A 24093-nucleotide genomic window follows, 5' to 3' on the forward strand; every position below is an offset into this window, starting at 1 on the left:
GTTCCTTGAATATGTGCACCAAGGAGAATTGGAGGGTCTCCAAAACCTCTGAAAGGACCAATTCCAATTGCTGTAGATAGTGTTCATATTCCTCAAAAATTTGTTCCTATCACACATAGCCAAACTCAACTTTTCCAAACCTCTACACAAACTGTTCCAATCAGACCAGCCTACTCACTTTCACTGCAAATAAACCAAACTTTTAAAGATAACAAACTTTTCTAATGCTATCATTTATAGGGACAGAAAGATGTGATATGATGGGTACATCATAAACATCACAGTTCAAAGTCCCATAACAAAACAGGTTAATGAGAGGAAGGCATAACAAATTTATTAACCAGCTTTATGGGACACAAGAGCCTTCAGAAATAAAGACCCAAAAATCCAAGAAAAACTCTTTTTATGTTTAGATTTGATGAAGAATGGACAGCCCTGTAGAAATGTGATTGGACAAAAATCAATGATCTCTTGGTAATAGATTGAGGGTGAAATCCAACAAAGCCTGTCTGTTCAGATTCTTCTTGACTTTCCTGTATAACATTCTTTCCTCCTGGGTATGGGACAGGATCTCCCTGGAATGAATCTTCAAGGGAGTAGGGAAAATGTGACCTTTCTAGATTTTACAGATTGCTTTGGGAAGGGAAAAAGCTCTACTTTCTTTTTTTTTTTTTTTATTTGCAGTGTGCTGGGTTTTGAACCCAGGATCTACACCTTGAGCCACTCTACCAGCCCTTTTGTGTGAAGGGTTTTTTTCAAGATAGGGACTAGTTTAACACTGTGATCCTCCTGATCTCTGCCTCCATAGTAGGTAGGATTAGAAGAGTGAGCCACTGACGCCTGGCTAAAAGCTCTACTTTCAATGACCCATTTGGGAAAGAATAATTCTGGTTTCCATGACTCACTTTAGGGAGAGAAAGAGATGGAGGAGACTAGGGAGCAAGAGGTTAGACAGAGAGACTTGGCTTCTGAAGCCTTTGAAGCTCCTTCATTTCAAAGCAATCAACATGCCAAAGTGTAATAGTTTGGAGTATCATTTTGTGAACCCCAATATAGTACATGAGCTTTGAATGCCTTCCTCTAAACCACTCTACCTACAGTTATTCAAGAAATTTTCACTGAACACATACCTACTATGTATGTTCCTTGCTAATCAAAGTTGGTGTAGCTCTCCTTTCTCTTCCCTAATTACAGCAAACACTGTTTACAGTGACCATACATTCAGAGTAAAATAAGTGAACAGTACATAGGTGCTATGTGACAATTAGAGACTACTTGAAATAGATATGATGCACTCATCTTAACTGTATTTAGAACCCCTTGCATAATTATTTAAAAAGTATTTTATCTCTTCAGTGACACTGGAGATTTTGGAGGCTGGGTCCGAATTGAGACTTCACGGCATCAATTATATGCTAAGTATTTAATAGTCCTTCAGTAAGTATTTGTGTTTGGACTAAGGGATAATGTTCTTTGTTTGAGTTAGGCAACATTCTTTAGGCCTGACCCACCCCTCAGTAACTATGAAGGTAGTGCACAAGGAAAACTAATGAGAGTAAGATTAAATTCAGCAGAAAATACATTTTAACAGAGGAGATTAGCCCTTCTGCTGAGTAAGCTGAGCCCTAGTAAACTGATCCTGCCTTCTTCCAAAGAGCTATGGAAATAAATCACCTTGTGGGTGAAACAGAGTCTCCATTTGCAGGGGGATTTGAAGTGTCTCCATGGTTTAGCCTTCTACAAAAATCTCCCCATATTTAACATCTGCTCTGTCTTCAAATACTCTGAGCATTTTCTGAGACTCTGAAAATGAGCAAGGAGCTCTCACTTTGCAAAGTGTCCACCAAAACTAAAGGGATGTTAATCAGAGGCAAGGAGGGGAAGGAGCAGGGAGCTGGTCTTCCCAAAGGAAGTTAGCTTATTCCCTGGAAAAGAAATGAAATACGAGTTCAGGAGGTAGAACAGAAACCTTTTAAACCCTTCATGGCTGGACTAAAAATTGAGTGGAAGGGATAGATGAAATGGTAAAACAGGGTGATAAATAAGTCAGAAATTTCCTGTAACCCTGCAAGAGAAAGTTGATAGGGTCAAACCGGATTCAAAACTCTGTTTTGGAATATTAAGGAAAACTGTCAGCAAACTCTCTCCGTAAAAGGACAGAGAGTACATATCTTAGGCTTTGTGAGTTACATTTCTATAGTGTTTGTCACATATTCTTTGTTTCTAACAACGCTTTAACAATGTAAAATAAATAAAGAAATCTCAGTTGGGCTTGCACAAAAAGCAGACACTTTGTTCGGTTTAGACAATCCTTTGCTCACCCTTGTTCAAGAAGATGTTGAAATTTCAATTCAATTTCAACTTGAAAGATACTTATTGTGCACTTCACTGTGGTGAGATCAACTATGCACAATTAGCAGTGGAAATGTGGGGTAAAAGTAGAAAGGGTTGAAAATGAGGAAAAGAATAACCTTGGCATGAACTAACCAGGGCTCCTCAACCTTCCAAAAGGCAACTTCTATTGTCATTAAGAAGAACTAGACTGAGAGGGGTTAGGTATGAGAGAATCTAAAGGTCTGTTGAAAAGCTGCTCAAAGTGGAAAAAATAAATGGCAAGTGTGCTTTGAGCAGGACACTGAGCATCTGGCGGAATGAAAGCTGGGGAACTCCCATGGGAGCTTTGAGAGCAGACCCGAAAGCAGGCTGGAAGCTGGGGTCAAGGGGAGGCAAATGCTGAGGGTGTTTTTTGAGCACAAAGGCAGGAAAAGTCTTGGGTTTTGTAATTACCAATCAGCTGAGACTGCACTCTGGGAATAAGTGAAATCTCTGCAAAATGTAACTTACCTGCCTGGGATCCATCTAAAATACCTCATAGGTAGACCTGGATGGATGTCAAGAAATTATGCCTGAAAAATGGATCCTGGGGACCCAGGGAGTTCTGGTGCAGGAGAGGAAATGTTTGAAAATGTTTCCTTCTCCCTTCCCCTGCAAGATCTACTTTTCACTAGGGAGGACAAAGCAGGCTTGAAGGTAGAAGCAACATAGAAGCAACATAGTATCTAAAGCGGCACTTGGCACTTGATAATAAGCTTTTGAGAAACCAAGGGAGGGGCTCCCACCAGATGCAGACTGAAAAGACCTGAGGGCAACAAGTCTTAAACCAAGATCAACTTGTCAAGATAGGAAGAACAATGCCTCCCCCACCCAGCAATAGCCCAGAGCTAGGGGGTTTAAGGCTGGATCAATGCTTGGTGCCTAACTGGGAAGGGAGGGTAGGTTAGTGTGGGTGGTAACCACACTAACCAAGGCTGTCTTGAAAACAGCTTTTTAGTTCCTTTCCAAGATGTTTTCCCAACCATTGTTTGATCTGAAACTCACAACAAATCAGTGTGACACCAAGACTTGACTTGACTTACCTAAGTAGCAGTGCCTCTGTCAGATCTCATGTTTTGTTGTTTTGTTTTGTATTGTACAGGTTCTTGCTATGTAGCCCAGGCTGGCCTCAAACTGAAGATCCTCCTGCCTCCATCTCCCAAGTGACAGGATTACAGGTGTGCACTACCACAGCTACCAGCTTTAGTTGTGTTTTTGATTGACATAGTTACATTGTACATATTTATGGGATATAGTGTTATGCTTCCATATGTGTATACATTGTGTAATAATCAAACTGGGGTATTTAGCATATTTACCACCTTGTACCTTTATCATTTCTTTGCAAGGAGAACAATCAAAATCTCTTCTAGCTATTTTGAAACATAATACATTTTTAACTGTTGTCACCTATGTGCAATAGAACACCAAGACCTTTTATTCCTATCTAACTGTAACTTTGTACCCATGCTACAGCCTCTCCCTAGACTACAAATCCAATGCAACTTTTACACAGAATATGAGGAACTACTGGCAAAGAGCATTCTTGGGAGAGGTGACCCAGTCAGTCAGGAGTTGGAGGGGATGAAATACAAATGAATTAGAGGAGAAGGATGGTGGAGAAGGGGAAAAACTTAAGGCGTTCTGGGGACTGAGAGTGAAAAAGGCTTTTAGATTAAAACATTTCTGAGTCCAAAGTCTGTGTTCCAAGGAAATGGGGAGTTGAGTTGACAAAAATGTTGAGGGTAACCCAGGAAAGCCACTGCAGTGGAGTTGGGTTGGCTTTTAGGGGTTTTCAGCTAAAGAGAAAAATTCTCCAGAGCAATGACTTTGCCCATTCAGTTCATTCTGCTGAGAAAAATAGCTTTGATTTTGGATTTAAATGCAAAGTAGGATGGGGCATCCAAAAGAATTATAGAGAACTCATTTATACAAAAACCCATGTCATCATGAAATACGTGTTTCCTTATTCCAACAAACATCTACTGAGTACTTACTACGTGCCAGATATAGCATGTGTTTAAGTGTAAGGGAAACAGTAGCAAATCAGACACTGTCCATGACCTCAGGGAAACCTACAGTCTGCTAGCAGAGAATAAATTGCTACAGAACAGTGTGATAAGTAATCTGATAGAGATAGGAACTAGGATGAAAACTGAGGCACAGGGAAAAGGAGGAAGCTAGGGAGGACGTGTGCATTATACTCTGTCTCTCTGAACACCTTGACCTAATGCCTGCCCTACCCCTGCGGGAGACAAGGAGTTGTAATTGAAATGCTGGAAACATGATAGTACATGAAACACTGTATTTCGTGAAATTAACATGTTAAACCTAAGTCATGATTTTATTGCTCTGCAATAAGATAAAAATTGGAGTTAAGTCAAACTAGAAACTGTATCTCACTCTCTTCCCATTCTGACACACTATGGTTCTGGAAAGGGGATGATGGAACCAGAGGGTCGGGACATCAAACTTGTGATAAATGTTTGGTTGGGTAATGTCATCTGTGTAAGAGCATGGCAGGAGCCCTCGTAGGAGAATGTGGTGATTGCACATTCATGCTCTTTGATCTCTTGGAGATAAAGAAGGATGAAAGTTTATCCAAATAGAGGTTAAACCTACTGCTCAGGGTCACTCTGGCTAAATTTTACCACTACTACTGAGGAAACCATAGTAGGAAAAAATACACAAAGGCACTCAGGATGGAAAAATCCATACAAGTCACTTGCTATTGCTCTATTACAAGAATCTCAAGGATTTTTGATTAAGCAACTTACTGTCTCTTGTTTAGAAATTACCTGGCTTTACCTGAGTTTTAACAAGGCAGTTGTTGCTCTATAAAAATACACTATTACTACTAATAATAGCTACTACTTATTGAGCTCCTACTGTGTCACACAACTGTAAGAAAAGACAGCATTATGGATTACCACAAGTCCTTAAATATTACCATTCTAACAGCCCTCCAAACTGTAAGCTCCATAAGAACAGGGAATTTGCCTGTTATGTTTGCCAATGCATTCCAAGTGAACAGAACAGCGTTTCACACATAGTGGATGTTCAGTACACATTTGTTCAACCAATAGGTTGGCAAATTGAGACTTGAAAGGTTAAGTATTTGCCTAAAGTCACACAACAAGTTGATTGTGTGGATGTAATCCAGTTCTATCTGGTTCAAAATCTTTTTGTTTCTTCCTTTATTTGACACCTCTTAGAAAGTCTATTCTTGGTTTACAGTTCTGATAGCAGTACAGAAAGTGATATGATCCATTAAATCATCTAGAACTGTCTTCTTGCCATCAAAGGCATTGAGCACCCAGTCAGACTCTAGTTGACTCCCTAGCACTCATGCCTGTACTGTCTTTTCTAATTTGCTAGGTACCAGATAAACAAACCTTCTGCTTAAACAACTCACACCCACATTGTCTAGCTATACTTCAAACTCCCCATTATACACCAAGATCAAAGAACTAGAATGTGGATGACACTTTTGATGTTGCTTCCCACTTCAGCATTCAGAAAACTTGTCAGCATTCTGACAACCATCAGCTGTCAACAATTGCAAAGAACTCTAACGATCATCTAGTTCAATGTCCATACCTAGTAGTACAGGAATAAGTCTAAAAAAATCCACTAACTCAAGTCAGCCTGTGAGCATCCTTAAAAGGGTGAGAAAGAGAGTGCCAAGAGGCTCCCAAAGCTGCAGGATAAGCATGAAGTTTCTCCCTGGAACAATAATTTTCTAGATTAGGTGCCAAATAATTTGCCTATTAACATCTTAAATCTTAGTTTATATTACAACTACTTCTAATACTGCATTGAAATATAGAATTCATATGAATGTTTAAAGAGAAACGGGAGACAGACAAGGGGGTACTACTCAGGGAAAATTTCCCTGGAGAAGTGATATTCAAGTGGAGGCCTGAGAAATGAGATTGGGTTAGTGACATGAAGAATGGGAGGAGAGAAAGCTAAGGAGGGTGGGGAGATATGTACAGTGCCACAGTCAGAAATAAATAGTGGGTACACAGGTTCTTAAGCAAGGGAGGAGTGTGGACTACAAAGAGGCAGAGGCCTGAATGTGACAGGATCACACTCGCAGCACGAATGTCCTATTATCCCAAGAGCTCCTGCAGCACCTCCTAGGAGTCCATGTTTCCACTCAGGTCCTACTAAAACGCTGTGAGGATCTTGGGCAAATGAGGTCAAACACTTGGAACTGAGATTTCCACAACTATCCTAGTAACACCTTAAATTTCTTAACCCAAACCAGGAAGTCAGGAAGCAAAACTGGCACTTATTTAAGGATTTTCAACACTTTTACTAAAACCATTCCCTGCTTTAGATTAGAAACTGCTCTGGAGAAAAAGTAAAGTCTAGCCAGTATGTTATATATAGGATTACAAATAACATTATCAACGGATATTTGTATATGTCTGTCATTTTATCATTGTCATCACCCTCTGTAATAAGTGCTGTTGTTATCCTTACTTTGTAAATGAAGAAAGTGAGGCTCAAAATTTACTCAAAGTCACATGGATAGTGAGCAATAGAAGAACAAAGCCTAGGGAATGAAGTCCTTTTGGTACTGAAGCTCATAAACTTTAGCACCATACTGCCCTGCTGATCAAGGTTAGAGAGAAGTGTGACAAGAGGGCCTTACTGCTAGATACCTTTAATTCCTGTAAGCCACTAAGCAAACCCATCTTCCTTCCTCATGTAATGCCCTAGAAGATTGAATAGATGGGTAAATACATTGCTTTAGGTGACTACTATATGGTAGACATGATAGGACCTCTATGTGATTTCATTCGATCTTTATGGAGGAGAAACTTTTTCAATTTACAGATGAGGGAACTGCTGTGCAGGATGATTAAGTAATTTACCTACTTGGTAAGTTGTGGAGTTGTGTTGGAATCCAGGCTTGAGTGACTCCCAAAGTCTAGACCCAGAGCTCACAATGTTGGCTTACTATTTAACTCTTCCCAATTTAGCTATTTGCACTTTAACAAGGGTCTTTCCTGTGCAAATTTCACAGGACAGTGGCAGACCTGAAAAGAATGCTGATTGGGGCCTGCAAGGTGGGCCTGCCTTAAATCACACCAGAATGACATTGACCTGTCTTCTCTCTATGGTTCCTAAAGTGGGGAAGTGAGCCAGGGAAGATAAATCTCTACCCCAATCATAGCCTTCTCCTCCAACTGGGATAACAACTCTCAGACACTCAGGCAACTACAGAAACAAAGAGAGCTCCAAATCAATCAAGAGTTTATTTGCAAAGAGCAATGTCAGAGGATGAACTTCCTTTAAATCCTGCTAATGCTGTGCATTTAATGTGCATACCGGCTCAGGGGTTTGATTTGCCTTTAACTTGCTTTCAGAAATTATTTTTTTCTCAGTGACTACGTTATGTTTTCCCTCTGCCCACCACATTTCAGACTGCACACACTTTGATGTGTGCCTGTCAGCCTCCCTTCCTCCCCTCTTGGTCCAACTAACTTAGGACTTTGCAAACAAACCCTACTGAGAGGTATGACCAGCCTGGGCCTTTCCAGAAACTCAAGCCACAGAAGGCGATACGGTATTTAGTTAAGTGGAAGTGAAGCCCTGTATAAATCATAAAGAGGCAAACCTAGGTTATTTAAACAGGACTCTAGCTGGTTCTTGGGGAATAGACTTACAGGCAGCTTTATTTTTCTACAGCAGATTTACTTCCAAAATGCTAGGGCCCACAAGTACCCCAGACGTAACTTGGCTCTCAAATGCTAGAGCGGGTCTTGGCCTTGGAGCACAGCTCTGGTGCTGTTTCCTGAATTCCCACATTGCTGTTTTCCACACATGGATCAGGCTTCAAACTTCCTGTGTCTGGGCTGTGTGTGTGTGTGTGTGTGTGTGTGTGTGTGTGTGTTTATATGCTTCTGAAGGGTGGAAGAGGAGAGGAAGGGAATTCAAAAGGAAGAACATTAAACTCAGTGCTTGTATTACATATGTGTACCTTTGTTCCTTTCCTGTTCAAGTAAAGCTGTTCTTTTCTGATCTACATGTATAGGGCTGGCGACTTTAGGAATAAACAGGAGCCTGATTTCAGGCGGTATCCTGGAGAAGGTGGCTTTTTGGTGTTTTTTTTGATATATCCATAGAGTGTTTCTGGGGTAGGAGTAAGAGAAGAGGAGAGTTATGTGTAGAGGCATAAATCCTTAGGATTTATTTTCCCCAGTGTATGTGCTTGCCTCTGCTTTTGTTCCTAAGTGCATTTAAGTGATTTAGTTGTTCACAAGGCAATTAGAAGAAGATGTGCTCATTTCACACTCCCAGTGGACTACTCAGTGGGTGGGGGAGAATGTCACTCCATGCAAGGCAGTATGGTTTTATGGTCTTTCCTTTAAAGGAATCTACCAGGGATTGGGGGACAGATTATAAGCCACTCTCCTTCCTGCTTCTCCTGTATATTGGGCAAAATTTTGAACACAAAGGGCAGACTATTTTTTTATTAAGACGTTTCTTAGATGCCTAAATTAAATACTTGGAGATTTTACATCAAATGCTTTGAACTTCTGGTTTCTCTTGAAAAATTAAGAAGTCCTGACTACATGGGTCTGTGCTGTCCTGAGACAGTGATCAGACTGCCCCCTCCTCTCCCAAGGGTACTTGCCTTCTATATATTGGCAGCCCCCAACACTGGTGTTGACTTTAAATACATTTATAATATTGTGTAGCCATCAACACTATTTCCAAACTTCTTCATCATCCCAAACAGAAACTGTCCCCATTAAACACTATCTTCCTATTCCCCTCTTCCCAACCCTGTATCACCACAGCTTTACTTTCTGTCTCTACGAATTTGCCTGTTCTACGTCTGCCATATAAGTGGAATCATAATTTGTCCTTTTGAGTACGGTTTATTTTGTTTCACATGTTTTCAAGCAGGCATTTGTTTCTTTTTTTCAGTAGACTCTTTTTAAAGAACAAAGACATTGATTTTTGTTGCACATTAAAGGAGTAGTTTCTTTTTATGAAAAAAGGTCAAACAGGGCAGGTGGTTTCAGATGGAGAATCTTGAGTTCTGAGCTTAAAATGATCCTCCTTTTTTCCCATATAACTACATGGGGATTTTTACCATTCAGTACTTAGGCAAGCCAGTAGTGTCTTTACACAGGTGTTTTACAGCTAGTGTTTAATTCTTCTGGTATCCCCCAGAGGGCTTTCCATATTTTATAGTCAGGACATGAAGACATAGGGATGTTGTGGGGATTAGTTAAATGTGTGTGGCATAGCTTGCTGTATAAACTCACTCTCTGGAACTAGTTTTCATTCCTTGCTCTTAACTTCCACAGCTTTTACTGTCAAAACCAGTCATTTAGCACTTAATATATGCTCGTTAATTGTCTTCTTATGTATATATCCTTGAAGTCAGGAGCCAAGTCTCATACCTTTTTGTTTTTTCAGTCCTGTCCATAATACCTGTTCAATGGATGTTTGTTGATATTGGCCTCCCCTACCCCTCCCTTTTAAGTAGAGAAGGCAATGCACAGCTTTAAATTCAAACTTAGTTTAAACAAACTGAAAGGTTTTGGGGGTAAAAACACCAAGGAAGACTTGTATAGCAGGAGAGAAGGAAAGCCTAAGACATTTGGAAGACTGGGGGAAAGCCGAGGTACCTGTTGTTTGCCCATAGACTAAGTGAATCACATGTGGCCTAATTCACTATCAAAATTTGAATTTAGAGAAAAGTTATGCCCAAAGTAGTGTTTCAGAAAGGGGTGTTGAAAGAGTTGTGTTTTAGGGATTTCCACTGTAGGTTCTAGTAACTGTGGGGAAGGCATTTTGGAAAAGTCTTTTGAAGGCAACTTCAAGGCTGGGGGCAGGCATATCACAAACACACCCACCAGGTCTTTCTTTCCTGGTCTCTTCTATAGTGGAACAAGATGGCAAATGACCTAAATCCCTTCTCACCAATGGAATGAGCAAAAGAATTTTTGCAAATCTTTGTGAGGAAATGCTGAGTTATCATGAAAAAGAAGAGGTAAAGACAGTTATCCTGAGATGGAAGAACATTTAAGACACATTGTTGACCTAAACAAAAGCAAGGTGTGTTGTGAGTGATGACTCAACTTGTAAGACACACAAAGGAAAGTGGAATGGTGGAGAGAAACTTGTCACTGTACTCTTTCAACTGTTTTACTTTGATTTCACTATGTACATATTTTACTATTTCCATTTTAACAGTATTTTTGATTTTAACAAGGATCCTGTTGCCATTGTGATCATGGTAATCCTCCAGAATATTTCCACCTTATCTAGCTCTCCTATCCAAATAACAAGGCTGGAATAATCTTGCTTCACAAACCAGATTACTCTACGACTTAAATACTAGAAAACTCACCTTCCTCATGAAAAATCATCCAAATGACTTCACTTCACAGATAAAGTGAATCATATCCAGAATCCACTTTGCCAATGCTCCTGCTTCTGAGTTAGCAGCTGCACAGTCCACAAAACGCCATCCACCCACTACTCTTCCTGTACCCACAGGGATATTCTGAGACCCTGTTCATGCAAGATAGTGCTTCCTTTGAGCACACTTCCTCTTGCATGCCTCGATCTATGGTTCTTCAATTGGCAGGCTTGAATTGAATGTCACTCTTTCATTGGCATGAGTTCACTGGAATAGCTCTGCCTTGACAAGGCCTTTACATTTACATTTGCTTCCTACTCAAAACGTTTTCTAGGAAATATGGATCTGTAGAGAATGGTGGTTTCCATGGTAAATGTTCCCTCATATTTGTTTTTTCAAGTTCATTTTGGAGATACACAGCATGATTTCCTCTTTCAGTACCAGAACCACAATAGATTTAAGTCGTAGCACAATTGCAGAGCTGTTTGAAAAAGAAATCTCACTCAACCTGTTTAGAAAAGGGGTAATTTATTATTCTAATGGAAGGGAGCAGGAGCCAATTTCATATCCACCTCTAAACTGTAGAAAAAGAGTTGACGTTTTAAAATAAAGCCACAAAACCTACACAACCTTGGATGTAAATGCTTAAAACAGAAGAGCGGAATACTTGATTCTCAAACACATGTGAGGCTCTCCACCATGTGTCATGCACAAGTTGAAACATATATGTGTGGAGTGCTTTGTGGTTTACAGAGTTTTCACATACATTTTGTTTTATTTTAACACCAGTGCCATTAAGTTAATAGGGCATGTCTTATAGCATTTATTTACAGATAGGAAAATTAGGACTGAGAAGTCAAGCCACTTAAAAGTCGCACAGCTAGCTAATAAGTGCCAGAGCCCACAATAAATTCTTCCTTTGGTTCCAAATTCCATGTTATTTTGCTACCCTTACACTGCTTCTTTGTGCTTCCGTTTTCCCAGATGTAAAATAGTAGATTTTTCTGTGTCCCAGGTTGCTGTTATACTTAACCTTCCGTACTCTTAAGCAATATCATTTTTTTCTCAGCCAGGAAATATGAACATCACATTGACACTTCATGTACTCCCTTCTCCTGGTTTAACGAATTAAGAGGGGAAAGTTACCTAGTCCCAGAGGGTTGGACAGTGCCATAAACATAAAGGTGTACCAGAGTCCGCCGACACACTGTTGCACTCTTACGAGGCTGAAAAATCAAGCGTCTCATCTTTCTATTCCCAGCAGTAGCTGGGGGAGAACAGAGAGCTAAACAATGTTCTTTTGTTTAGTTTTATTAATTTTGTGGGCGGGTGGGACGAAAGGATCTGATTGGCGACTCAAGGGACCAATAGCATGCTAACCTCCGGCCAGGACCGGCCAACGGGTAGCATCAAAAGAATAGTGGGTGGGACTTACACTTCAGGGCCCGCTCCGCCTAGGACAATGCTCTCAGCCCGCCCAAGAGGCGGAGCCTGTGCCAAGCCCCGCCCATCACTCACCACCGCCCCGCGCGGTCAGCCACTCTGCAGGCCTACTACCCAGAATGGGGCAGTTGTCGGGTGGGGAAGAGAGAGAGAAAAGGGGTAAGAAAGGGAGGCTAGGGGAGAGAAGGAAGAAAGGAGGGTGTCATGCAGGGCTGTGACCTGGGTGAGGGCCTGCCGGTAAAAGGAAGCAAGAGAGGAAGGAAAAAGGAGCTCTGCTTCTTCCTGCTTTGTTTTAAGAAGGCTTTGGTAGAAGCTGCTTTTCAGCATTTCTATTATTTGTTTTTCTTCCTCCCGCTGCGGGCCAGGAGCTACACTGGCTCTCCCACGCGACTCTTGCTGCGCTGTTGTTGTAGATTATTAATGCAGTCTTTGCAAACCTTTTTCCTTTCCCTAGCCGGTTCCGGTGTAGACCCTAGGTTACCATAACCAAGTCGTGTCCCGCTAGTGGGAAGGCAAGAGTGAGGGCCGGAGCTGTACGACCCCGCCGCTCAATTGTTTGATACTTCCCCGCCCCCCGGCCCCACCTCTCTCCCTTGCCCGCCCCCCTCCCTCCCAGGGTCCCGGCAGGCTCTCGCCCTTCTTTCCCCGCCTTTTACTCCTCCTCCTTCCCTAGTCCACCCCCCCTCTCCCGCTCCTGGGCGGTCCTAGCTGTTCACCGCAAGAAGAAAAGCCACCCATTCCTCCTCCTCCTCTACCTCCCATCCTTTGCTCAGGAGCTGCCTTCATCGCAGTCACGCCCCTTCCTTCTGAGGAGCTTTCTGGCTGCTTAAACTGGTAGACCCCTGAGTTACTCCTCCATCTCTACTCTCTTTCGCCTCCTCTTCTCTTAGTTCTCACCGCTTCCCCCCACTACCACTACCCCCAGTCTGTCTCGCCTCCCACCATCCGTTCCTCCACCCTCTGGCCCGGTCTTCTGCCTGTCCACTGCCACCAAGGAGAGCTCGGACGGAGCAGCGAAAAGGGCAGCAACCGGGAGCTGGGGCTCCCCCCACTGCCCATCCCTGGCCTCTGGCCCGGGACCAAAGCCACTTGAGAGAGCAGAGTCGTCACCTTGTCTTCGTTGCCTTCGGGGTAGGAGACCTGTGGTTACTTTTCGCGGGGAAGTGGGGCAGGAATCTGGTGGTATGAACTTGGTCTTGCCCTCGGCATGAGTGAGTGGGTCTAGATGCGTGTGGGGATGCTCGTGTGTTCTACTTTCTTTGCAGCTGGTCATGAGTTTTCTGGGCGTGCAACGAGTTAAATCGGTTAACGATTGTGGGCTTCTCTGCTGTCCTGCTTCTGGGAGGAGATGCCAGAGAGTGCCACTACTTGTGGTGGTACCTATACTTTCCTGTTTCCTGGGTTCTTTGTAGGTCTCTTAAGTAATTACTTAAGGAACTATAGACCTGAAGGAAGTCCAGGTCTACCTTGAGTCGTCCATGAATGTTGGCACTTATCTCAGATAGGATGACTTTTTGCTAAATGCTTGGACTTGGGGTTGGAGCTAACCCTCCCTGACCCCAGGGCCATGAATTCTTGAAGTTTTAAAGTCTGGGAATAATTTACAACACAGCTACTCTGTATGCATATGTATGTGCATGCGCTTGCATGCGGGCATTTGTGTTGAGAAGGAAGAGTACAGGGTTGCCCTTATTTGCTTTATAAGATCCGAAGATGTTAGTACTACCTTTGCAAGATCAGGCAGGTGTCTTGAGGATAAGAGAACTCCTTGTTGCTTCAACAGTAAAGACAGACTTCTTTATTGTTGAAGAAATGAAAAGAGGAAAATGAAGAGAGGAAAAGTGGGAGGGAAAATTGAGTTTTTATAGACTGTGAGCAGTCCCTGGTAAATTGTCCCTAATGATAATATACTAATAATCTGCAGCAAAAGACTGAATACATATTAATGAGAGAGGCAAAGGAAAGTTTGGGAAAGTTTGTGGGAAGGAGCATTTTCAATCTACAGTATTTGTTTTAGTAAGACTTTTCTAACAACTTGAGGTATTTAGTTCAGTTCTTGTCCCTCCCTGCTATGAAGAATGGATATTGGAAGGCAGTTTAAAAATTTTATGAATACAACCTTCTCGAATTCAGAGAAGATAATTAGTCACCATAATCTTCAATGATGGAAGGGCTGAGTGTATTTAAGTCTCTTTGAGCTAGGCTTTTTGAAAAGTTCTTTCTCAAGCCAACTTTTGCGAAACGTCCTTAGTTGGACCTTTCAGTATCCTCATTTAGTAGCTAAGAATAGTCTGAAATGCTGCGTTGTACATAGGATAAATTTTCACCCATCTCCCACCCATCTTTGATTGGTTAAGTACCTCAAGCATACACCTGTCTGTTACTAAGATATCTGCAAGATACTGCTTATTTTAGGGAATAAATTATTTACTTATATTTTAAAGTAATTACTTTGGTTGATTTTAATGGAAGAAAGGAAATCAGGAAAGTAGAATAGGAACGTTACATGGCGACAATTTTAAGGGCTATCCTGTTTCAGATCAGCTGAGAAGGAAAAGTTGGCTGGACCATACTACATTTTAAAACTGTCCTGGGACATTTTAATAGCCAGGTGGTTGTAGAGTAGTTGCATCTATTTAGAGATGATAACTCAGGTTCCAACTATTCTGTATGGTTTTATCCCCTGTCACTTACAGACACTTTTGGGCACTATATCATACTGCATTTTAAGTTACTTCTTTCTTTGGAAAAGCTCATGTCTCTGTAAAATTGAAAGTACTTTTCTAACTTCATAGTGGAGATGTGATGTAAATCTGTGACCACACTTGTATGGAGAGTAACTTTTGCGTGGATGGTGTAGATCTGTTTATCTATTGAAGAGGAGTTTTAGAAAGGGAATTTTAAAAATTCATATTCAATGTTGTTTGGGATTTGGAACTTAAAATCTAATTTTTAGTTTATGAAGTAGGATTTATTAGAGTATTACATAACTAAGGCATTCCATGGAGCTGCTTTTCTTGAGTTTCATAAAGAAAAAGCAGACACTCTAGAATGCTTTAAGAATCTTCTAATGGGAAGGTAGAGGGATGGATGCCCTGACTTTGAGGTCCCATTGAGTGCCACAATTCTAAGAGGGTACATCTGCTTCTGGGCCTCTCCTAAGAGCCCTCTCCCAGAGCCTGTGCCTTCTTTAAAAGGGTGTCTTTGTAATTAAGCAGCCTGTATCCCCCATCCCCCTTTCTCCCTTTGATCCAGCTTTTTAAGGCCTTGTTTTCCATTTGGAGACATGAGGAGTTTCTCACTCTCTTCCTACTCCCCTCCTAATGTTTCCTTTCCTTTACCCCACTGAAGTCCCCAAAGTCCTCAGGATGGTTGTAAGTTGTTTTGTTTTGTTTGGGGCAGTGGGTGTGGGGGAGTGTTACCAATGAAGAGGAGTAGAGGATATATTCCCTCTTGGGAAATGCTTGTGGCCAGGTAGCCTCCTCCATGGATACTGAGCATTTGGAATGCATGAATGAGAACAGTCTATTCTTAGGGACTGTCTGGTAGAAATTGTCCTTTGCACCCATTAAGCCCAGCTTAAACTCACTGAAAGGGGTAGAGAGAGGTGTGTGGTCCTGGCTGAGCCTTTTAGGATGGTAAATGTTTCCAAATCTCCTATTACATCACCCATGGATTCTGTGGGTTTAGAGATCTGCTTGACAAGTTAATTAGCTGGGGACTAAACCAATTTGTTTAGTATTGTGATCCATTGATTTCCTGTCCCCAGTAATTTTATTGGTGTTTTACTATGATGTGTGTTGTCTTTAGTCTTACTTACTTTTCATTTCTGGCTCCCTTTTGTGGACTTTGGTTCAAAATCTAGGGTCCCACCCCAAGTCAAAGGTTAGAATTTGGCTTCAGGGACTAAGGGGGCATTAAGCAGGCCAGCCATACTGCATTACTCTCCTCCGTGGTGGGCTTCTGACCCTTTTTAGCCCAGAGAAAGAAGAAAGAAGGAAAGTTTGTCCCTTCCACAAAAACACATGCAATCGAGAGCGAGAGAGAGAGAGAGAGAGAGAGAGAGAGAGAGATGGAAAGGAAATAGGTCATTTGCTTTATTATTTAATCCACAATAGATTTCTTTCAAAGAACTAGCTTTCCTAGTTAATGCCTTTAAGCTATATCTTTTTTTTTTTTTTGCTATTCAGGGTTTCTAGTTGTAAGAAAAATAAAACTTTTAAGCAAGAAGAACTTACCTGTAAAACGTATACTTTTTTTGTGGCACTGTAGTTTGAACTCAGGGCCTACACCTTGAGCCACTCCTCCAGCCCTTTTTGTGTTAGGTGTTTTTGAGATAGGGTCTCTCGAACTATTTGCCTGGGTTGGCTTCGAACCACAGTCCTCCTGATCTCTGCCTCCTGACTAGCTAGGATTATAGGCGTGAGCCACTGGCACCTGGCTAAGCTATGTCTTGATTGATAAAAAATTTACTGTAACTTCACTTTCTCAGGAGCATATTTAATGCATAAAAGTATGCATTAAAATTTGATGTCACAATTATTGCTTGAATTAAGTGAGCCCGTTATTTGATCTTTGAAGTCTTTGTTATATGGGATGGTGTTAATTGTCTAAATCGTTCTGACTTGTAGTAATGCTAGAGATTTTAGCTTCAGCCCACAAGTGCTTGTAGAAAGGAGCTAGTGTTACTTTCTGGAAATAAATTAGAGTTTATGGATTTTGAATAAGTCTAAGGATGGGACCATCTACCTCATTTAGGTAAAATTCTTTTATTTCCAGTTATTTGTATTTGACTACCCCAAAGATACAGAAAATTGGTTTATAGTAAATAATGGCAACCGATACCATTTTAAATCTTAAGAATCTATGATAAGCTTTCCAAAAGTGAGCATATTGGTAAGAGGATCCTGGGCTCTAGGCCCAACTCTAACTTGGTTTACCACCCTTGGCAAGTTTCTTCCACCATAAGTTGTGGAGGTTGGACAGGGTGATTTTGAGAGCCAGTTCTCAAAAGTTTATGGTTCTCTTTCTAGGCCTCAATACCTGGTGTGAATGTGCATGATTGATACTAGAATGAGGTGTAATGGTTGTTAAAAATACAATCATCCTGTTAAAAAAAAAGCCTGTAAAGATGTATCAATTGAAATCTAATGTGTTTTATATTTTTTTAACAGAATCATATTAAAAAAGCTAAGTGTGTCCCCAAAACTTAAGAAAGAATCTGGTTCATTTTTTTCTGGTTCCTTTCAAGTCCTTGTTCCTGTACTAATATGAATTTTACATAGTTAGGGTTGTAAGACTATGCCATGTTGCTTAGAAATAAGAGCTCACTAAGACAGAGCTTTGTAAACCAATGTGGAGGAATGAAGTCAGAACCTGACAGAGTACACATGAAGAATCCCATACGTTTTGTTTCTTGAATGCCAGGAGAGACTAACAGTTTCATAAGTTATCCCTAAACACTTTCTGTGATTTAGGGGTTGTTTATGTATCTAGCAAGGCTGTTAATCCTATTCTTTTGACCTCCTGTTACCCTTCTCCATTCTTTTTACACGCAAAAAAAATCTCCAAAACTATGATCTAGTGTTTAGTTGGTCTAAATTATTGTCAATCTCTGTATCATGATACCCCACTAAGACAATATAAATTTATGCAGACTGTGAAATCTCTAGAATGAGAAAAGAGAAATAGGAAAGCATAGATATGCTTATTTCATAGCTTCAAAAATAATATGTTTAAGTCATACTAAAAAATATGGAAAACTAAAGATTGTAGATAAGTAAATAGAAGACCTATAGGTGCAGTAGAGTAGTCCATACATAATGGGTTCTTCATTTGAGGCCTTCACCATGTTGTGAAAGTCCAGTTCCATGTACCTTTATTTTCCTTTGATAACAAAGGTATAGAATACATCTCCAATTTTTTGATAGATTCATTTCTGGAAACTAGAGGCTCATTATAAATTAAATGAAATTTCTCCAAGAAGAATAGAAAAGTTGAGGTATGGGTCTTTAGTATATGAATCAAGTGAAGTATAGGAATTAAAAAAATTTTGTAATATGTGTTCATGGGAAAATGCAAATATATCATTTACTAATAATTCCAAAGGCAATTCTTGAAAAAAATCTAGTTTTTTTTTTAAACTCTCTAGGCTTGCCTTGGCATTTATAAAGTCACTTTAATTCTTGCCCCTGTTCCATGAAATGGCATTAGCCTATGTGACTTGAAGTCTGAATCTGGGTTTCTCTGCCTAGCCCCTGTCTGACTTGTCATGTGACCAAGAGTAGCTGAATTAGCTGCTCTAAGCTTCAGTTACTCTTCTGGGAAGCAAGGATATTAATACTTCACAGAGGTGTTTAGGCATGCTTCATATTGGGCACATGCTTTGAGGTCATTGGATGAAAGGTGTTTGCATGATGGCAGAGCAGGCCTTATAGGGTCCCAAGCAGGTGTTCACTTTTAATGAGCTTTGCTTTCTTATAACATACAGTGCCCTTTGCTGCCCATTGCCTTACTGACTATAATTAAGATTGACCGTACATTTGTGTTATTGACCCTCTCAGCTTTTTGAAAAAAATTAAACATTTTCATGCTCTATGATAAGTTGAGGTGCAAATAAGAGGACTCTAGTGACTGCCAGGATGATGGGAAAAAAGACTTTAGCTAGAACGCACATGGTGATCAGTGCCTTAAGAGCCTCCTTCAAATGTTAAAAGAGCAAAGCAAATTTCGGTGTGTCTGTGTTTTAAGGGAGAAAGTTTTGGGTAATATTTGCTTGTGACAAATACTGATGATAGCCAGTAACTGAAACCCAGCCATTGTAGTGTTTTTTGCACAGCTGGTTTTTATTAATGATGGAATATTTATGCTTGCCATACAATTCGTGGCTCATTTCCATGTGTATGTCAGAACTTAAATACCCCCCGAGGCAACATTAAGATAACATTAAATATAAATGTGGCCAAGCTAGAAAGGGTGGACTTAGGGGGGGTGGTCCTCCCTTATTCTTATTAGTGTTGTTTCAGGTCAAATAACTGCTCCCCTTCAGCATTGATGCTGATCTTTTCCCCCCTTATATTAGCTCATAACAAACTTTACATTTTGATCCTTTCGATATGGACAAATGATCAGCTCCCCCCTTTATAATGCAGATGAAACTGATGTATGTGCTTTTTAAGAGCATATTTTCCTTGCACATGCTTCTCATTATCCTAGAGGCCTGGACTCAATCAGTAAAGGAGGAGAGAAACCACATAATTGAAAGGAGAATGACGGTGGTGCATACTTGGAATATTTGTGGGAAGGGGATTGCTGACATCAGAAAATGTAGTGGCCTGAGTGTTAACAGTGTTGAAGAGAAACCAGCTTTCTGTGTTTCTGTGTATTGAGAATTATTTTTGAGGAGATAAAAATATGGGCCAGGTTACACATCCTTTTATGAAGTTGCCCTAGAAACTTGATGAAGGTTGTTATAGAAGAGTTCAATTAAAACCTTCCCCATTAGGAAGCTAATTAGTGTGTCCCTTATTCATTTTGGTTGTTTTCAAGGGGTATGGTTTTGTAATGAATTAGTGACATTTTTTTCTGTGATAGCAAAAAAGATAGCAGTCACAGATGGTGAAAATTATTTAGACTGCCTATTTTGAAGAAATCTAATTTCCTTATTATTAAATTTAGGTTTTCAGTTCAGATTTTTGTTTTTATTCCTTTCATATACAGTGATCACATTTTAGTTTGGTAACCAGTTTTACTTTATGGACCATGGGCTGTAAACCAAAGCAGACTAATTTAGGTTTCCCTTGTGAATTGAAGAAATACAGTGAATCATAACAAACCATTTTATTAAGATAATATTTGATTTTCTTTCCTTCCATAATTACTTTCTCTTTGCTCTGTATGTGTGGGGGGCTGGGATAGATGGATTGTGGAAGGCAGATTGTTTTTTAAAAGCAAACAATTTTTGGAGCTAAGAAAATATTGATGACTCCTTTTATCCCCAAGAGCATTCTTCCTGCCTGAGGCTGCCTGTTAGGTTTGGGTTAGGGAAATGTGATAAGTTTTCTGACTTGGTGCTTTTTGTGGTCAGGCTAAACACTTCTCCCTTCGTAACCTGAAGGGGAAGAGTTATGGTAGAATAGGAACCCAGCTTCTTAGCAAGTTCTTTCTACTGTATTACATTTTATTAGGGGGATGTACTGGCTCCTGAGGTTTTAGGACCACTTGCATACACACACACACACACACACACACACACACACACACACACACACACCCCATATAAAATGTAGGCTCTCTGTGGCCCTCCTTTTGTCCATAACTTACAGGGAGTGGTCGTTCTGTACACAAAGTTCCTGATGCTATCCCCGAGGCATTTGCCTGCACTAGGTCCTGTGAGTGGGCAACTTGACTGGGTAATGTGATTCGTGGCTCTAACCCTTCTTGGGAAGGCAGGTAGGTTCAGTTTTGTAACGGCAACTCAGTCAAGTCAGACTGCCAGTGCTTACAGATAGATCAGTAGCAGGAGGAGCGGCTGTTTCTGCCTTGAGAGAATGACTCAAGGTCTTTGGCATGAAGATATGAAACATTGGCTCCTGTTCATGCACCTGCTGGATGCCACACCTGTAGTCAGCACCTGAGTGCCACTCACACACAAAAACCCGACTGAAGACAAATGGGACTTCCTTCCAAAGGGGTACAGCAAAATAGAGAGCTCCCAATTGTGTTAGTGGAGCTTGTCTGGGAATTACATGTAGCTGTCTGTCCCAGTTGTTGACTTGGGGAAACGTTTTAGATATTTTCTTCTAGGTGCAGCACACTCACTTGCTCAAGATACTGTTGGAGTGCTGACGGAGTTGGCTTTTCAAATGAATTTTTCTTATGAACTGGCCTCTTAAATACCAGAGAGGCAGTCTGTGGAGGTTTTTGTCTTATAATCAAGCACAGGGCAGGAAGTTACAAGATGTGGCCTTACTGGTGAGCAACAGTGAAAATCTGGACAAATTAGTTAACAGCTAGCTGTTCTGGACTTGAGCTTCTCCAGTTGAAAAATGGAATTAATCACATTTGCCTTTATTTCCACACACAGCTGCTGAGGGGGATAACAGAAGTGAAAGAGCTTTTGACTCCTTAGAAGGCTGAGAAACTAAAGGTAATAGAATTATTATTCCCTATCTTTTATGCCTTTTCTTTTCCTGCTGTTGCCTCTAACAAAGTCTTTGGGAAGTTGTTATTCACTCAGTATACAATTACTGAGTACATTGTATGTACCAGTTACCATTTTAGGTGTTGGGACACACACAGTATAAAATCACACATCTAGCCATGCCCTCTAAGATCTCACAATGTAGCTGATTTTCACTTCTATTTCTGGCTTAACCCTTTACTGTGATTTCTGCTTGGATACATAGAATCATAAATGGAGAGAATTAGCTTCTTTTTTTCTCTCTGTAATGCAGTTTGGGATATCCATCAAGGTCTAGATTGAAGTTACATGTGTGTGTGTGTGGGGGGGGGAGAAGCCATGGAATAAATAAGGCAATTTCTCTCACTCACAAATTTGCAAAGTGCCTGATCCTTGAATGATCACTTTCTCCAGGGGTCCATCCTTAGTTTCATCCTTGGTTCTGTATGGTCCAACCCACTCTTACGACCTTAGCTGTTACCCATATGTTAATAACTCAACCTGCCTTTGACATATGTCTTCTGAGTTCAGAGGTTTTTCAGGGAGTGCAGAGACCTCTGTGTTGCTAGAGCTATCTGCTCATACATGATTATGTTTTTTTCATTGGATTGTGCCTCTTGTGCTTGCCCAGGAGCTCCTTCAGGACTGGACTCTGGTTTTTTTCCTACCTTAGGGCCGACCTAGCACAGGGTCTGGCTATAGTAACTGCTCACTAAATGTTTGTGGGAAATCCACTGTGGTCAGTGCTATAATTGAGACATGTACAAAGTTCACTAGGAAAACAGGAGATAGAATAAATTTTCCATATTGAGCTGGGATGGGAAATGTGGAGTATTGGAGAAGGATTAGAGAAAAACCTTCAAGGAGAAGGTGGAAAGCAGAACTGCCCTTTTCTAAGAGTTCTGGCAAAGAAGCGAAGGAAAGAAATGTCTGTCATGTCTGCTCTTGCTATGCTAGGGGCATCTCTGGCCTGCAGCCTTCCCTGCCATAAGACTGGATGACTTTTATTATAGTGGAGTCTGTGAATAGCCTCTATCTATAATACATTGACCATTTAAGACAGGTGCCACTTAGTCATATTAAGTCATATTAAACAGAACTCACCTTTAAAGTGTCACCTTAATTGAAGCTGTGAATAGAGGCATTCACATAGGTTATTGGTCATGTATATTTACTTTTATGCAGCAAAATGTGCTTTAGGGTAGATTGAAGATTGGGATCTGAAAACAACTCTCAGAACATAGTAGGTTGGGTCACGAGAACTGAATGTCTTCAAGCTGTCAGATCTTTCCAAGGGCAAAAATGAAAGATGATATAAGCCATTACAGGCTATGAACCTGTTCTCACCCACCTGATGCTTTTACTAATTAGCTTCTTGGCTGAGTGGCAATTTGGGGCAAGTGCATGCAAGCTGGATTCACAAGGGAGCCCACATTCCACTCTGCCATTTTGTAAGCCACTGAGATACTACACAGCTTCTCTGACTTCTGCTGCTCCCCTGAGCCCTGCTCTTCCCTGGTGGAGAAATGGGAGCAGGAGAACTTCTCATTAAAAGATTTCAATGGGAGAAATTTCATGGGGTTTTGTGATTTTGTTAGTTTTATATTTTTTGTTGGGTTTTAAAAAAGCATTCATACTCCTTGACCAATTAATTTCACTTGTGGGATTTTATCATTAGGAAACAATCCAAAATATTGAAAGACTAAATCACAAAGATATTTTTGTAATGTTATTGAGACTAACACAAGATTGGAAGCCATTTAAATGTCTTAATAATTAAAGGATGGGTAAGTGAATCTTGATATACTCATTTAATGGATTCTTACACAGCCATTACAATATTTGTTGTGAATTCTGTGCCACAACATGGAGAAAGGGCTTATGGTAAAGTGAAATGCATTATATAAATTATGTGTACATTAATATTTCATTGCTTTGTAAAACTGCATGGAAGGAACTGAAGGGAATATTCTATGATGTTAACAATGCTTGGGTTTTAAAAAAAACAATGCTTGGGTTGAGGTGTTAAAATTTTAAAGTGATTTTTTTAATAAATATTTACATGCTATGCTTATCTAATTTGTAAAATAAAGTACAGATAAGAGTAAAATGAGCAGTATGCCATTGGAGTCAGAAGACTGGTAAAGCAATTGGTATACCCTTACCTTATCTTTTCTCCTTTTGCTCAATCTGATTTTATGGATTCTTTATGTTTTTGAGTCAATAAAGAATGGAATGTTGCCGGGCACTGGTAGTTCATGCCCGTAATCCTAGCTACTCAGGAGGCAGAGATCAGGAAGATTGCAGTTCCAAGCCAGACAGGGCAAGTAGTTCGCGAGACCATATCTCAAAAAGAAAAACCCATCACAAGAAAAGGCTGGTGGAGTGGCTCAAGGTGTAGGCCCTGAATTCAAACCCCAGTACTGCAAAAAAAAAAAAAACAAAAAAAAGATTGGGATGTGGTAGCATGGTCTAGTTCTCCTTTGAAATGGATGTATGGAAGGGTATGGCAACAGGATTCTCCCTAATTCTCCATATTTTACTGTTCACATCCACTTCCTGGGGATTACTTTTGTTGCCTATTAACAAGTTCAAGTTAATTGCTTCAGCGCATAGTAAAGTAAAACTGGCACCCAAAATGACCAAGCCTGAGTTACTATCTTAGAAACAGATCTCCCACACTGATCCTCACTAAGATTTG

At 40.6% G+C, this 24093-nt stretch overlaps 1 protein-coding gene across 3 annotated transcripts in view; it reads left to right on the plus strand.

Moving 5' to 3' along the window:
* Positions 1-12844: 12844 nt before the first annotated feature.
* Positions 12845-24093, plus strand: part of Amot (angiomotin) — a 65010-nt gene continuing 53761 nt past the window's right edge. For 2 of the 3 annotated variants that reach the window (XM_074064133.1, XM_074064134.1), the window contains exons 1-2: positions 12845-13342; positions 21297-21359. The gene's annotated coding sequence lies outside the window, so the exon portion shown is untranslated. The remainder of the gene's footprint in view (positions 13343-21296; positions 21360-24093) is intronic. The other variant, XM_074064135.1, reaches the window with a different exon arrangement.

This window comes from Castor canadensis, chromosome X (genome assembly GCF_047511655.1).
Source record: "Castor canadensis chromosome X, mCasCan1.hap1v2, whole genome shotgun sequence".
In the NCBI taxonomy this organism is placed as follows: domain Eukaryota; kingdom Metazoa; phylum Chordata; class Mammalia; order Rodentia; family Castoridae; genus Castor; species Castor canadensis.